The sequence below is a fragment of the Rhinopithecus roxellana genome, chromosome 20, assembly GCF_007565055.1.
Source record: "Rhinopithecus roxellana isolate Shanxi Qingling chromosome 20, ASM756505v1, whole genome shotgun sequence".
NCBI lineage: Eukaryota > Metazoa > Chordata > Mammalia > Primates > Cercopithecidae > Rhinopithecus > Rhinopithecus roxellana.
In genome coordinates, this window is record NC_044568.1 from 8,126,428 (window position 1) to 8,141,451 (window position 15,024).

The following is a 15,024-nucleotide window of genomic DNA, read 5'->3' on the forward strand; positions in this document are numbered from 1 at the left end:
GAATGGAGAAGGGAAAGGGGGGTTGCTGTGTGCATTTTATTTAGTGGACACCCAAGGTGGGTGTGAGCCCTGCAGGGGAATGAGGGAGACATGGGATATTGGGGGAGGTGGCAGCAGGTGCACAGACCCCAGGTGGAAGAGTGTGTTCCCATGTGAGGAGCAGCAAGGAGACCCGGGTGGCAGGAGGCGGGTGAGCAAGAGGGAGAAGAGTTATGGGTGCCCTAGGTTAAAGGGCTAGGATTCCAGGTGAGTAATCATATAATAAGGACTGATTCTTAGTAGGGTTTTGTTTTTTATTATTTGTTTTTTTTAATGTGCCCATGATTCAAGTGGACAATCTCATTTAATTCCTTCAATAGTTCTAACTTGAGGGACCAGGCGTGGTAGCTCATGCCTGTAATCCCAACACTTTGGGAAACCAAGGCAGACGGATCACTTGAAGCCAGGAGTTCCAGAGCAGCCCGGGCAACATAGCGAGACCCCATCTCTTCAAAAAGGAAATTAGCCGGGCCTGGTGGTGCACACCTATAAGTCCCAGCTGCTCAGGAGGCTGAAGCAGAAGGATCACCTGAGCTTAGGAGGCTGAGGCTGCAGTGAGCTATACTCTCGCCACTGCACTCCAGCCTGAGCAACAGTGTGAGACTCTATCTCTAGAAAAAAGAACCCTAACTTGAAACTGTTATGATTAACTTCCTTTAGAAAAATGATGTATGGTATATTGTAAGATATCTTTCATATTGTGACATAAAATAAGAAATATATAGTCTCTGCCATGGGTTCTTAAGTAAAAACCCTTGTAGACAGGGGGTTAAGGGGACTCTTTTGTTCTAGTATTTGGGGGTTTGTTGTTTGTTGGGTTTGCGACAGCATCTTGCTCTGTCGCTCAGGCTGGGATGCAATGGTATGAACATGGTTCACTGCAGCCTCAAACTCCTGGGCTCAAGTGATCCTCCCACCTCAGCCTCTCAAGTAGCTGGGACTACAGGCACATGCACAACCATGCCTGGCTAAATTTGTTTTATTTTCAGTAAAGACAGGGTTTCACTAAGTTGCCCAGGCTAGTCTGAAACTCCTGGGTTCAAGCGATCCTCCTACCTTGGCCTCCCAAGTAGCTGGGATTACAGGCGTGAGCCACTGCACCCAGCCTAATATTCAGTCTTTGACCCTGGTTTTTGACCCAGAATTCCTTAATCCCTTGGAATGCCTCGGCGATAGGAGCGTCTTTTGTTATAACAAGGGGACTCGGACTTTGTATGGGCCTCAGGATGGGGGGCTGGTTGCCAGGAGAACCAACCACGTAATCAGAGGGTTGGACCTCTGGGGAGGCGAGGGGGGGCTGAAGGTGAGGTTGATGACCCATGTCCAGTGATGTCACCAATCATGCCTATGTAATGAAGTCGCCACAAAAAACCCAAAAGGACAGGGTTTAGAAGGGCTTCCTGGTTGCTGAACACGTGGAGGTTCCCAGAGGATGACATCCCCGGGGAGCGCAGGGAAGCCCCACACCCCACCGGCGTGCCCAGCCCTGCGCACCCCTTCCGCCTGGCTGTTCACCTGCAGCCTTTGTCGTATCCCTTAAAACAAATGGCAAAAGTGTCTCCCTGAGTTCTGTGAGCTGCTCTAGATCTATGAAATTTGAGGAGGGGGTTGTGGGAACCCGTTGATTTACAGTCCATTGGTCAGAAGCGCAGGTAAAACAACCTGGGGTTGCGATTGGTATCGGAAGTGGGGGGCAGTCTCGTGGGACTGCGCCCTCATTCTGTGGGATCTGATGCTAACTTCGGGTAGACAGTGTCAGAATTGAATTGAACTAGAGGATGCCCAGCGTGTCCACTGGAGAACTGCTTGCTGATAAGGAGAAATCCCCACACATTTTAGACACATTCTGTGTTGAGTGTGAGAGTAGAGAGAAAAAAGTTTGGTTTTTCCTTTAGAAGGTTATTCATGGCCAGACAAGGTGGCTCACGCCTGTAATCCCAGCACTTTGGGAGACTGAGGCAGAAGGATCGCTTGAGGCCAGGAGTTTGAGACCAGCCTGGGCAACACAGCAAGACCACATCTCTACAAAAAATTAGCCAGGCGTGATGGTACACATGTGTAGCCCCAGTTACTTGGAGGGGCTAAGAGAGGAGGACTGCCTGAGCCCAGGAGGTCAGGACTGCAGTGAGCTACGATTGTGCCACTGCACTCCAGCCTGGGCAACAAAGTCAGACTCTAAAAACAAAACAAAACAATAAAAAGATTCTTTATACCTATTATTTTGACAAAAATATCAAAATATTTACCATGATTTTGATAAGGACACTGAGGTGACTGGCACCGGGTCACTTAGGGAGCAGGGCACGGTGCCAGCATCCCAACCCAGGGCCCCCACCCTCACTGCCTCCTCCCAGAGCTTACAGAAGGGATTTTCTTGAAACAGAAAAAAGACAAAGGGAGGACAGCTGGGAGGAACAGAAACGCAGCCTGGTCCAGATGGAAGAGCAAAAGACATTTCTGCAACAGCAGAAGGCTTTGGAGGAGCTCAGAGGAGCCGGCGGATGGTCCTGTTTTCACATTCAAGGAGGGTCATTGATCCCACAAAACAGTCTCCACCACGAGAGCTGCCATGGAAGATGGGCAAATCTGTTGTGTGCGACCCACAGCCGGCCGGCCGCATTGGCACATAGCCTCTGAGGCACTGCCCGTCTGCTGTTCCCTTTGTGGGCCGGAGGGGCTGGCAGGCACTTAGGCTGCCTGAGTCTGGAGGAGAGGCGTGGAAGCCCCAGCATGGGCTGCTGCAGGGAAGGGCGGAGTCCCCTTCCAAACAGGGCAGGCTAGGCAGCTGGGCCGCACCAGGGGGCTGGGGATTACAGCTTTGTACTGCTCTTTTCAATTATCACTTAAAATTCATATCAAAATAATCCACATAGATATTCAAATAATGAAATAGGCTGGCTCTTTCTGGCCTATTTCCAAGATGACTCCCATTTTACAGATGAGGAAACTGAGATTCAGAGATGGTCAATGACCGTGTCCCGAGGTCATAAGTCATGAGTCCAAGATCTCAGTGCAGATGTGTCTGACGTCAGGTTTTTTTTGTTGTTGTTGTTTGTTTTTGTTTTTGTTTTTTTGAGAGATGGGGGTCTCACTATGTTGCCCAGGCTGGTCGTGAACTCCTGGCCTCAAGTGATCCTTCTGCCTCAGCCTCCCTAAGTGCTGGGATTACAGGTGTGAGCCAGTGCACCTGGCCGCTACTCTCTTTTCAAATGCCATAGCCTCCCCAGAGTTACCTGGAAGGGCAGTGGGAGCTGGGCCCCCAGTGGGTGGTTGAGGGTGGAAAGAAAAGCCCTGCAGCCCCCCAGTGAGAGGATGGGAGGGAGGCACTGAGATTTGCCCAGGCCAGGGCAGCAGGGGCAAGGTCACCTGGCAGGGGGATAAAGTCTGGTTCCAGAAAGCTGAGGCTGGGAGCCCTGGGACACCCAGGCCTGCCCCAAGCAACAGGGCACACAGGCAAGGGGTGAGCACAGCAGGTGGCTACAGCCACAGCCTGGTCCCTCGGCCCACCCAGCCCAGACTGCACTCCCTAAACCCAGGATGTCTTTGCAGGCCTTGCCTTCCATGGCACCCGCAGCCTCAAGGCCGAAGGCCACGCACTCTAACTTTCTACCCTGCTGATGGGGAAGGTGGGGGCTTCGGGCATCAATGACAAATTTCATTCATATTTCACCCTACTGTGTCCTGATAAAAGCTGCAAAGACCAGGTGTCACAGAGGCTAGGGGTGTGGCCTACAGACATGCTTGGCCTCAGATGCAGGATGAGGGCCACATTGAATATTCAGTCCTGGGGAAGCCAGGCCCATCTGAGAGTGGCCTTCGGATCTGAGGACTAAAGTCCAAAACAAGGGCTGGAGATCCCTCCCCCAACCCCACAGACACATAAGCTGCCTCCTTTGAAGCCATCTTGGAAAAAGGAGAAGGGATGTGGGGGAAGACAGACCTATTGAGATGAGACAGTTTCCTTGGAGAGCTTGACTAAGCCACCGTGGACAGCTACGCAGGTTGTTCACTGTTCAAGGCGGCCTGGCTAAGAAGGGCAAGGGCACCTGAAATCTTGACCCTCACCTGGTGCAGAGCAGCCCCGGCTGCCTAGAGGATGAGGCACCTTTTGAAATTTGCACAAAGCCTGTCTGAAGTTTGAACTTCAACTGAATATTTTATCCAGAGACGCTGTCTTAAATCTGGAGAGAATGAGTTCTACTTAGCCAGCAACTCAGGAGGCTGAGGCAGGAGAATCATTTGAACCTGGGAGGCGGAGGTTGGAGTGGGCCGAGATCGTGCCACTGCACTCCAGCCTGGGCGACAGAACGAGACTCCATCTCAAAAAGAAAAAAAAGAAAAACAAAAAAAAAGAAAAGAAAAAAAGAAACATGCATTTTTTGTGCATCTGAGTCAGGTCAGAGCACAGAGTGCATTTCATCAATCACCTTGCACACACCACCCCCCCCACACACACACACCCCCCACACACACACCACACACACCACACACACACACACACCCCACACACATACACCACACACACACACACCCACACACACACCACACACACCCCCACGCACTCACATACACACACACCCCACACACACACCGCACACACTCACATACACACATCCACACACACACCCCACACACATACATTACACACACCACACACACCCACACACACACCCCCACGCACTCACATACACACCACACACACTCCACACACACATACACCACACACACCTCACACACACTTATACACACACCACACACACCACACAACACACTCACATACACACACCACACACACACCCCACACACACCACACACCCCACCCACACACATACCACACACCACACACATACACACACCACACATCCCATACACACACTGACATAACATGCCATACACCCCCCCACACACACATACACACACCACACACACACCCCACACACACATAAACCACACAACCCCACCCACACTCACACCACATACAACGCACACACATACACCACACACACCCCACACCCCCCACACCACACCCCCCCCACACACATACACCACACACACACCACACACACATACACACACCACACACACCACACACAAACTCACATACATCACAAACACACGGCCCCACACACACACCACACACCCCTCACACCACACACACACACACACCACACACCCCCGACACATACACATACCACACACACACCTCCCACACACCACACACTCCTCACACACCCCACCCACCACACACACCCACACACACATATACCACACACCCCACACACACACACCCCACACACATACACCACACATACACCCCACACACACCACACACACACCCCACATACACAACCCCACACACACCACACACATGCACCACACGTACACCACACAAAACCCACACACACACCACACACACATACACACCCCACACACACATACACCACACACATACACCACACAGACACCCCACACACACCACACTCACATACACCACACAGACCCCACATACACACATACACCACACCACACACATGCACCATACATACACCCCACACACACACACACACACCACACACACCCCACACATACACCACACACACATCCCCAACACACATACACACACCACACACTTACATACACACCACACACCCCACACTCACACCACACACACCCCCCACACACATACATACACACCCCAATACACACATACACACACCACACACACACCACACACCCCTCACCACACACAGACCACACACACATACACCACAAACACACGCATACACACACCACACACCCACACACACACCACACGCCCCCACACACACACACACCACAGCCCACACAACAACACACCCCACACACACACCATACACCACGCACACATACACACACCACAAACACCCCCCCACACACCCCACACACACACCACACACCCCTCATACACATACACCCCCACACAACCCCCACACACCCCACACACACATACACCACACACACCCACACACACCCCTCACATCACACACACACCCACACACACCACACACCCCTCACACCACACACGCACACACTCCCTCCACACACCACACACCCCACACACACACATACACCACACACACACTCCACACACCTCCCACACACATATGCCACACACACCCCCCCACACATACATCACACACACCCCACACTCACACACCCCACACACACCACACCCCACACACACACACCCCATACACACCCACACACACACACGACACACCCCACACACCACACACCCCTCACCACACACACACCCCCCCCACACACATACACCCCACATATCCACACACACACCACACACCCACACACACATACACACACCACACACACCCACACACACCATACCCCTCACACCACACAAACCCCACACACACCACACACACCCTCATACACACCACACCCCCACACACCACACACACCACACACACCTAGACACACCCCTCACACCACACACACACCCACATACACCCCACACCCCCACACAGACACTACACACACCCCCACACACATACACACACCACACACACACACACCCACACACACACTCCCCCTACACACATACCACACACATACCCCACACACACCCCATGCGCACATACACACCACACACACACACGCCACACCCACACACCACCCACACACCCCCACACACATACACCACACATACCACACACACATACAATACACACACCCCACACACACCACACACACACCACACACACATACACACACCACATACACCCCACACACACACCACACACATACACCACACACACATACACACACCACACACACCACATACACCACACACACCCCCACACACACATACCACACACACCCCCATGCACTCACATACACACCACACGCCCCTCACACCACACACGCCTCACACACCACACACCCCACACATACACCACACACACACACACCACACATACACCCACACACACCACACACACCCACACACACCCCCACACACACATACACCATACACACACCACACGCACCCACACACCCCACACACACACCCCTCACAGCACACACACACCCCTACACAACCCCCACACACCACACACCCCACCCATACACCACACAGACCCCCACACACACCCCACACACACCCACACACCACACACCCCTCACACCACACCCCCCCACACCCACACACATACACCACACACACCCCCACACACACCCCCCCACACACAACACCCCTCACACCACACACACCTGCACACACTCCACACACCCCACACATACACCACACACACACACCACACACCCCCCACCACCCACACACACCACACACACCCCCACACACGCCCCCCACACACCCCACACACATATACACCACACACACCCCACACACCCCCACACTCACACACACCACACACATACACCCTACACACACACACACCACACACATCCCCCACATACACACCACACACACCCCCCACTCACACACCACACACACCCCACACTCACACCACACACACCCCACACACAATCACACACACCCCACACACACCACACACCCGTCACCACACACACATACACTCCACACACCCACACACACACCACACACACACCCCTCACACCACACCCCCCACACACACCACACACATACACACACCACACACACCCACACACCCCTCACACACACACACACCCCCACACACCACACACACAAGCCACACACACCTACACACACCCACACACCACCCACGCACCCCCACACATGCACCACACATACAACACACACACACCCCACACACATAAACACTCCACACACCCCACACACCACACACCCCTAACACCACACATACACCACACCACACACACACCCTCACACCACACACACCACACCCCACACACATCCCACACCACACACACACACCACATACACCCCACACCACACGTACAAACACACCACACAAACACATCACACACACCACACACACCCCTCACACCACACACCATACCCCTCACACCATACACATACCCCTCACACCACACACACACACACCCCTCACACCACACACCCCTCACGCCACACACACCCTACACCACACACACATACACTACACACCATACACATACACACACCCCACACATATACACGTATGCACATACATGCACATGCATAAAACCACACACACACATACACTCACACACACGAGTTATATTCGTGTAAAAAACACCTGGCCCTAGTTGATCCTCCCTTTCCTTCCTAAAAGGCAGAACCGTGCCTCATGCCTAGTTTTAGATCCAGTACCTGTCACACCTCTGGATATGTCTGATGATGACTGAAAGAATGACGCATAAGAGATGTGTCCCGGAGCTGAGGGTGGGAGTGTGAAGTCAGATGCTTTGCCATCTCCAAACGGAAGCTGGAATCACTTAAGCAATCTTTTATTTATTTATTATTATTATTATTAACAGACAGGGTCTTTCTCTGTCACCCAGGCTAGAGTGCAGTGGCACAAGCGTAGCTTACTGTGGCCTCGAATTCCCAGGCTCGAGATCCTCCTGCCTCAACCTGGAGTAGCTGGGACTACAGGCCCACACCATGCTCAGCTAATTTTTCTACTTTTGGTTGAGATGGGGTCTCACTACGTTGGCTAGGCTGGTCTCAAACCCCTGGCTTCCAGCGATTCTCCTTCCCGGGCCTCCCAAAGTATTGAGATTACAGGCATGAGCCACCACGCAGGCCAAGTCATTCTTAAAAGACTTATGATTCTAACGTTGGAGCAATGGGGATGCCAGGGTATCTAACGCTGGGAGGCTTTTGGTTACAAAGTGCAGCCTGATCCATGTTTAATTCTATTTCTGCCCAGAACCTGACATGTAATTCCTGTTAACCCCTCGAGGGCAGTTCAAAGCCACAGCCTCCAGCCACACAGAAACCCAGGGACCTTGCACTCCGGAACGGAACAGAGTTTCCAAGCGCAGACCCACCTGGGTCAGCTGCAAACTGGATTCTGCAAGCAGCTCTCAAGGCCACAGGGAAAGCCGACCCAGGTGGGCACGGAGCCGTGCTGTGTTCCAGGAAACCAGTGGGCTCTTCTGTGCATTGGCCCTCGATGCCCTGAGACAAGACATGACCCAGGAAGGGGAAGGAACTGAGCAGACATGGGGAATCTGGGGCCCAAAGAGACTTAGACTCCACCTTCTCAGCTTCTGCTCAGCCCGCAGCCAGGCCCGGGCTCTGGCGCTCCGCCAGCAGCACTGCAAGGAGCCAGACAGCGCCCCCTGCCGGCCTTTCGCTAGGCAGTAAAATGGTCAAAGCAGCCACGGTGACCAAAAGGGCAGCATTTGGAATGCTATGGACCTGGTTTAAACTCCCGTCCAGCCACCTTCCAGCTGGGAGACCCCAGGTGAGTCATGCTCTGGGCCTCCATGTCCTTGCAACTCAGTGGGAACAGTGACGGGGTGCTGCCTCTTTGCGCCATCAGAATGTGCCGTTTAGGAGTAACTGACATGAGCTTGGGGGATTCCCAGGCCCCTAAACCCTGAGGAGCGCACAGCAGCCTCGGTGTCCCCAGAGCGGCTGAGAGGAGGTAGAGCTGAGCCAACACTGGCAATGGAGCCAGGCCTGCAGTTGGACCCCAGCTTTCCTGGAGACTCGCTGTGTGTCCTTGGGTGGGTCACTAACCCTCTGTTGCCTCAATTTTCTCATAGGTAAGCATTTTCTCTGAAGGCAGGGAACCCTAAGGGGGTGAGTGTGTGTCTCCAGAAGGGAGGCCCCCGCTGGTCTCCTCTTGTGGCAGGGGAGGGGCAAATCAGTTTCGGAAATGCCTTGGTACATAAAAGCCTCCCGAGGTGCGGCCCTCCCCGGGCAGGCTCCGCGAGGGGAGATTGAGATGCTGCGCACGTCCTTCCCCAGAGTCTCAATAACTCTTCCTCGAGTGCCCTTCAGAGGCTGGAAGGAAGGTCACCGAGACACGGGAAGCTCGGGAATCAACTCCAGTGTGGCACCTGGGGACGGTGCTGGGGAAGCCAGGCATGGGCCGGCTGCAGCCTCTGCTAATTGGGGATCACCATCCTCAGGGACTACCCTGACAACAGGGTCTGACTGTCTCTGGCCTCAGCCACCAATAATAGTGCCGGACACCCATGTAGGTCAGAGGGGCCCCAGACCACCTCCCACGATGCTCCACAGAGGCCAATTCTACCTGACTGGCCCCAGTTCGGTGACTGGCCCCAGTCCGGGGCTTATGTTCAAACAGCCACAGACAGCTGGAGTCTCTAGGGGTCGTGAGACCCACCGAAAAGCGTGTGTGCCTCAGGGGGCAGAACACTGCCAGGCAGTAATATGATTTATTCCCACTGAAAGCCAGAGGTGTACAGATGGGCCAACGCACACAAATGCAAGGAAAGGGCTGAAAGCCACCTACTGAAATATTATGGTTTAGGCGAGTCTTTTTAATCTGCAAATAATAATCTGTAATAAAGAGGAGGGAGGGGCAGGGCCCATTGGCTCATTCCTGTAATCCCAGCACTTTTGGAGGCCGAGGCAGGCGGACACCTGAGCCCAGGAGATGGAGGTTGCAGTGAGCTATGACTACTACCCTGCACTCCAGCTTGCACAACAGAGCAAGACCCTGTCTCAAAAAAAAAAAAAAGAGAAGGGGAAAAAAATTAAAAACCTGAGCGTTTTGTTTGTTTTTTGAGATAGAGCTTCCCTCTGTCGCCCAGGCTGGAGTGCAGTGGTGCAATCTCAGCTCACTGCAACCTCTGCCTCCCAGATTCAAGTGATTCTCCTGCCTCAGCTTCCCAAGTAGCTGGCATTACAGGCACCCATGCCACCACGCCCAGCTAATTTTTGTATTTTTAGTAGAGACGGGGTTTCATCATATTGGCCAGGCTGGTCTCCAACTCCTGACCTCAGGTGATCCACACACCTCGGCCTCCCAAAGTGCTGGGATTACAGGCGTGAACCACCATGCCCGGCCAAAACGTGAGTGTCTTTTTTTAAAAAAACTACCTGTTGCCAAAATGCCTGCTGCCTATGTTAGGTCTGTGGCTCTCTTGAGTGTTTCATTGAAATAATTATCTTTCCAACTCACCCCCCCCTTGGTACCTGACTGACCCAAGGAAAGCTTCTGCCACCCTTCAGAGGCCCCTGGGGGTTCTGAGTCAGGCTCTGGCCAGCACCACGAAGCTCTCTCTGCTCCCCCCACCCGCCCCGAGGTCGCATAACCCGGTCTGCTCCCAATGCCTGCCCCAACTCAGCACCTCCAAGCCCGGAGACAATTAATTAACAAGGCTTTTAAAAGATGTTTTCAAATGATACAAAGAGGGAAGGGCGGAAAAGGGAGTCCTTGAGCTACAGAAATTCTTCACTGAAGAGCCTTTCACTTAAGTGCTTTTCCCGAAGGAGCCCAGCAAGGTAAGGCCACAGCATTCTGAGCAGACATCAAGGACGTGGTTTCATTTTGTTGAAAATTAGTTACAAGATGCCTCAGCGGGGCTCTAGGCCTCTTCCTTGAGGAAAAACCCATTTGGATAAATCTGAAAAACCCTCCTGCACATAAGAATTTTTTGGCACCCGCTCTGAGCCAAGGCCTATGCTGGATGCTAGGGACACAGAGCACCCCCCCACCGCCGCCTGCAGGTTCTCATGGTGGTAGGGGCGACACCACGGTTCCTGGGACAAGAGGGGACACAGGTGCTGCGGGGCATCGAGGAGGAAGGGGCGCTCGGCAGAGCCTCACAGAAGAGGGCTTCAGAGAGGTTGGAGGAGGTGGCTTTGGAGGGGTGAGGGAAAAGGAGGTGGGTTGATGGGGCAGCCAGCGTCATTTCAGAGGAACATCTCAGCTTTTCCCAAGGGCTGGTCTTGGAGATGAGCCACAGTGATCAAACCACAGTCACCAAAATCCTCCATGCACAGAACACATGGCCCATCTTGGAGCTGGCTCCACCTAAGGAAGAACCAGCTGCTGCATTTGCAGTGGAAAGGAGTCCTTCGCCTGCAGCCCGGCACCGGGCTTGTAGAATTCAGCAAGTTATTAATAAATGGCCATTAATCATGGCTCTTCTGCCCAGGCCCAAGAAGCCAGCTGGAACTGTCAGCAACCTTCCTCTCCTGGTCTCAGCTCCTCTGCAGAGGTCTCACACTGGAGAGGGACACTGGGACAAGGATGTGGCTCAGAAGTGGGCAGGCCTGGTTAGGCTACTAACCAATTAGAGTTCTGAATCTCTCACAAAACCAGGGGTTGGTTTGGTCAAATGGCCCCCATGGAGCCTCACGGCACAGAAGTTTTGCAACTCCCAAGTCTGTGATATTTTTCCTCCTTCAGAATAGAAACCAGTCCCCAAAAATATCCATAAAAGCCTCAGACGGCCGGGCGCGGTGGCTCAAGCCTGTAATCCCAGCACTTTGGGAGGCCAAGACGGGCGGATCACGAGGTCAGGAGATCGAGACCATCCTGGCTAACACAGTGAAACCCCTGGGCGACAGAGCAAGACTCCGTCTCAAAAAAAAAAAAAAAAAAAAAAAAGCCTCAGACACATCTGAACCAGCAATTTCACATGCAGGAACCCAACCTATGGAAACAAACACACAGATTTACACACAAGGATGATCACTGCATCATCAGTGATAGCATTAGATATTTGTAGAATATCAGGCCGGGCGCGGTGGCTCACGCCTGTAATCCCAGCACTGTGGGAGGCCCAGGCGGGCGGATCACTTGAGGTCAGGAGTTCAAGCCTGGGCAATGTGGCGAAACCCCGTCTCTACGAAAAATACAAAAATCAGCCAGGCATGGTGGCAGGCACCTCTAATCCCAGCTACTCGAGAGGCTGAGGCAGGAGAATCACTTAAACCCAGGAGGCAGAGGTTGCAGTAAGCCAAGATCATGCCACTGCACTCCGGCCTTGGTGAAAGAGTAAGACTCCATCTCAAAAAAAATATATCTAATAACATGAGAAAATGGTCACAACATATTAAATAAAAAGGAGGCCATAAAACAGCAGGAGCTCCGCCAGGTGCAGTGGTTCACACCTGTAATCGCTGCACTTTGGGAGGCTGAGGTTGGAAGATCACTTGAGCCTAAAAAATCTTTTTAAAAAAATAAAAGTAAAATAGAACAGCAGGAGCTCAATTTTACAAAAAGAAAAAAGGAAATACACCAACACACCAAAATATTATTTTTCTCTGGGCAGTGGAATTAACTTTTTTTTTTGCTTCAAAGTTTTCTGCATATTTCACATATTGTACAACAAACATTTTATAGTCGGGAGAAAAATACATGCTGTTAAAAAAAACATTCAACCCTCCATCACATGAGGCCAGTGATGGGCAGTGGAGGAAAATGCTGAAAATTAGGAAGATGAAGGTTTCATCTGATCTCATCCTAAAGCCAGTGGCTGCACTTTTGGCAGATGTAAATGACACAAGTCAGAAGAAGAGCAGGACATGGGCACCCAAATGGAGACAGAAGATCTGCCTCAGATTCAAAGGCAGCGGGAAAAACAGCCGCCTTGAGAGCCTCCTGCCATTATCCACCCCGACCCAAGACTGACACAAAGCCCCACTCTTTTTTTCTTTTCTTAAATTATTATTATTATTATTGTTATAGAGATGAAGTCTCACTGTGTTGCCCAGGCTGGTCTCAAACTCCTGGACTCAGGCAATCCTCCAGCCTCGGCCTCCCAAAGTGCTGGGATTACAGGCATGAGCTACTGTGCCTGGCCCCAAAGGCCCACTCTTGTCCAGCTCTACCCTTTCCCCATCCCCTTCCTCAAAATGGGGAAAGACACTTTCTGGATGTGCCTAGGACCTGAGAACTCACTCAATTCTACCTGCACTTCTTAAGCCTGCTTGGTGCCACGCCCTATGTGAGGCACTGCAGGTAAGAATTGAGTCAAAGAGCCAGGTGTGGTGGCTGACACCTGTAATCCCAGCACTTGGGAAGGCCGAGGCAGGTGGCTCACTTGAGGTCAGGAATTCAAGACCAGCCTGGCCAACATGGTGAAACCCCATCTCTACTAAAAATACAAAAATTAGCTGGACGTGGTGACGTGCACCTGTAATCCCAGCTACTTGGGAGGCTGAGGCAGGAGAATCACTTGAACCCAGGAAGTGGAGGTTGCAGTGAGCCGAGATGGCACCACTGCACTCCAGCCTGGGCGACAGACCGAGACTCCGTCTCAAAATAAATAAATAAATAAATAAATAAATAAATAAATAAATAAATACTTTTAGGAATTAGGTCAGGTCAAAGACCAGCTTGCACACCTCTAAGAATTAGGGGCTCACTACAATCCATACCTCTGGGCCATGCTATCAGTCCAGGAATGAACATCCTCCATTTGACCAGCCATGGCATCTCACAAGCCTGTAGTCCCAGCACTTTGGGAGGCTGAAGCAGGATTGCTTGAGCCTAGGAGTTTGAGACTAGCCTGGGCAACACAGTGAGACTCCGTCTCTACAAAAAATAAACAAAACTACCCAGGCATGGTGATGCACATCTGTAGTCCCAGCTACTCAAGAGGCTGAGGTGGGAGGATCACTAAAAGCTGTAAGCCATGACTGCACCACTGCACTCCAGCCTGGGTGACAGAGTGAGACCTTATCTCTTAAAAAAAAAAAAAAAGGCCAGGCGCAGTGGCTCACACCTGTAATCCCAGCACTTTGGGAGGCCGAGGTGAGCGGATCACAAGATCCATCTGGGAGACATCTGTGGTGGAAGGTAGAGATTGAGACCATCCTGGCCAACACCGTGAAACCCTGTCTCTACTAAACATACAAAAATTAGCTGGGCGTGATGGCGCACGCCTGTAGCCACTCGGGAGGCTGAGGCAGGAGAATTGCTTGAACCCAGGAGGCGGAGGTTGCAGCGCCACTGCACTCCAGCCTGGCAACAGAGCGAGACTCTGTCTCAAAAAAAAACACTCCATCCCAGCCCAGCTTACATTGGCCTTTCCTCTGTGCTCCTA